We start from the raw sequence: 3332 nt of genomic DNA on the forward strand, positions 1-3332 counted from the left end.
TGAGTGGGTGGGTGGGTGGGTGGGTGTGTGGGTGAGTGGGTGGGTGGGTGGGTGTGTGGTGGGTGTGTGGGTGAGTGTGGGTGGGTGGGTGGTTGAGTGTGTGGGTGGGTGGGTGGGTGAGTGGGTGAGTGGGTGGGTGAGTGGGTGTGTGGGTGGTGGGTGTGTGGGTGGGTGGGTGAGTGGGTGAGTGGGTGAGTGGGTGGGTGAGTGAGTGGGTGAGTGGGTGGGTGAGTGAGTGAGTGAGTGGGTGGGTGGGTGTGTGAGTGAGTGAGTGGGTGTGTGAGTGGGTGAGTGGGTGGGTGAGTGGGTGAGTGGGTGAGTGGGTGAGTGGGTGGGTGAGTGAGTGGGTGAGTGGGTGAGTGGGTGGGTGTGTGAGTGGGTGGGTGGGTGGGTGAGTGGGTGGGTGGGTGAGTGGGTGGGTGGGTGGGTGAGTGGGTGGGTGGGTGGGTGAGTGGGTGGGTGGGTGGGTGAGTGGGTGGGTGGGTGGGTGGGTGGGTGGGTGGGTGGGTGGGTGGGTGGGTGGGTGAGTGGGTGTGTGGGTGGGTGAGTGAGTGGGTGGGTGAGTGAGTGGGTGGGTGAGTGAGTGGGTGGGTGAGTGGGTGGGTGAGTGGGTGGGTGAGTGGGTGGGTGAGTGGGTGGGTGTGTGGGTGGTGAGTGGGTGGGTGAGTGGGTGGTGGGTGGGTGAGTGGGTGGGTGGGTGAGTGAGTGGGTGGGTGTTGGGTGTGTGAGTGGGTGTGTGGGTGAGTGGGTGGGTGAGTGGGTGGTGGGTGGGTGGGTGGTGTGTGGGTGGGTGAGTGGGTGTGTGGGGGGTGGGTGAGTGGGTGTGTGGGTGGGTGAGTGGGTGGGTGGGTGGGTGTGTGGGTGGGTGAGTGGGTGGGTGGGTGGGTGAGTGGGTGGGTGAGTGGGTGGGTGGGTGTGGGTGGGTGAGTGGGTGGGTGGTGAGTGGGTGGGTGGGTGGGTGAGTGGGTGGGTGGGTGGTGAGTGGGTGGGTGAGTGGGTGAGTGGGTGGGTGGGTGGGTGAGTGGGTGTGTGGGTGGGTGGGTGAGTGGGTGTGTGGGTGGGTGGGTGAGTGGGTGGGTGGGTGGGTGGGTGGGTGAGTGGGTGGGTGGGTGGGTGGGTGGGTGAGTGGGTGGTGGGTGGGTGAGTGGGTGGGTGGGTGGGTGAGTGGGTGGGTGGGTGGGTGGTGGGTGGGTGGTGGGTGGGTGGGTGAGTGGGTGGGTGGGTGAGTGGGTGGTGGGTGGGTGGGGTGGGGGTGGGTGGGTGGGTGGGTGGGTGTGGGTGGGTGGGTGGGTGGGTGGGTGAGTGGGTGGGTGGGTGGGTGGGTGAGTGGGTGGGTGGGTGGGTGGGTGGTGGGTGGGTGGGTGGGGGTGGGTGGGTGGGTGTGTGGTGGGTGTGGGTGGGTGGGTGGTGTGGGGTGGGTGGTGGTGTGTGGGTGGGTGGGTGGGTGGGTGGGTGGGTGGAGTGTGGTGGGTGGTGTGGGTGGGTGAGTGGGTGGGTGGGTGAGTGTGTGGGTGGGTGGGTGAGTGTGTGGGTGGGTGAGTGGGTGGGTGGGTGGGTGGGTGGTGGGTGGGTGAGTGGGTGGGTGGGTGGTGGGTGTGTGTGTGGTGGGTGAGTGGGTGGGTGGGTGGGTGGTGAGTGGTGGGGTGGGTGGGTGAGTGGGTGGGTGGTGGGTGGTGTGGGTGTGTGGGTGGGTGGGTGGGTGGGTGGGTGGGTGGGTGGTGTGTGGGTGTGTGGGTGGGTGAGTGGGTGGGTGAGGTGTGGGTGTGTGGTGGGTGGTGGTGGGTGGGTGGGTGGGTGGGTGAGTGGGTGAGTGGGTGAGTGGGTGGGTGGGTGGGTGGGTGTGTGGGTGAGGGTGGGTGGGTGGTGGGTGGGTGGGTGGGGTGTGGTGAGTGTGTGGGTGGGTGGGTGGTGAGTGTGTGGGTGGGTGGGTGGGTGAGTGGGTGGGTGGGTGGGTGGGTGGGTGTGTGGGTGGTGGGTGGGTGTGTGGTGGTGGGTGGGTGGGTGAGTGGTGAGTGGGTGGGTGAGTGGTGGGTGGGTGGGTGGGTGGGTGAGTGGTGGGTGGGTGGTGTGGGTGGGTGGGTGGGTGTGTGGGTGGGTGAGTGGTGAGTGGGTGGTGGGTGGGTGAGTGAGTGGGTGAGTGGGTGGGTGAGTGGTGTGGGTGGGTGGGTGGTGTGGGTGGGTGGTGTGTGGGTGTGAGTGGTGAGTGGGTGGGTGGTGGTGTGTGGTGGGTGAGTGGGTGGGTGGGTGGGTGGTGGGTGAGTGGGTGGTGGGTGGGTGTGGGTGAGTGGGTGGGTGGGTGTGTGGGTGGTGGGTGGGTGAGTGGGTGAGTGGGTGGGTGAGTGGGTGTGTGGGTGGGTGAGTGGGTGAGTGGTGTGGGTGGTGAGTGTGGGTGAGTGGGTGGTGTGGGTGGGTGAGTGGGTGAGTGGGTGGGTGGGTGAGTGGGTGGGTGGTGTGGGTGGGTGGGTGGGGGTGAGTGGGTGGGTGGGGTGGGTGTGTGGGTGTGGGTGGGTGAGTGGTGGGTGGGTGGGTGGGTGGGTGGTGTGTGGGAGTGGGTGGTGGTGGTGGTGGTGAGTGGGTGGGTGAGTGGGTGTGAGTGGGTGGTGGGTGAGTGGGTGGGTGGTGGTGGTGTGGTGGGTGGGGTGTGTGAGTGGGTGGGTGTGAGTGGGTGGTGGGTGAGGGTGTGGGTGAGTGAGTGGGTGGGTGAGTGGGTGTGAGTGGTGGGTGGTGAGTGAGTGGTGGTGGGTGAGTGGGTGGTGGGTGTTGTGAGTGGGGTGGGTGAGTGGTGGGTGGGTGGTGGGTGTGGTGGGGTGAGTGGGTGGGTGGGTGAGTGTGTGGTGGGTGGAGTGGGTGGGTGAGGGGTGGTGGTGGGTGGGTGGTGGTGGGTGGTGGGTGGGTGTGTGAGTGGGTGGGTGGGTGAGTGGTGGTGGGTGAGTGGGTGGGTGGGTGGGTGAGTGGGTGGTGGTGGTGTGTGAGTGGTGGAGTGGGTGAGTGGGTGGGTGTGGTGGTGGGTGAGTGGTGGGTGAGTGTGAGGTGGGTGAGTGTGTGGGTGGGTGAGTGGTGGGTGGGTGAGGGTGGGTGGGTGGGTGGGTGGGGTGAGTGGGTGGTGGTGGTGAGTGGTGGTGAGTGTGAGTGGGTGGGTGTGTGCGGTGAGGTGGGTGGAGTGAGTGAGTGGGTGGGTGAGTGGGTGTGGTGGGTGAGGGTGGGTGTGTGAGTGTAGGGTGGGTGGGTGGGTGTGTGTAGGTCTCTGTGTGTGGTTGGTTGTGAGTGAGCGAGGTAATGACTCATGAGCCATTGGACACCTTCGCGAGGGAGCGAGCGATTGAATCACCGAG

The sequence above is a fragment of the Lampetra fluviatilis genome, unplaced genomic scaffold (genome assembly GCF_964198595.1).
Source record: "Lampetra fluviatilis unplaced genomic scaffold, kcLamFluv1.1 SCAFFOLD_1055, whole genome shotgun sequence".
Classification (NCBI taxonomy): Eukaryota; Metazoa; Chordata; class Hyperoartia; order Petromyzontiformes; family Petromyzontidae; genus Lampetra; species Lampetra fluviatilis.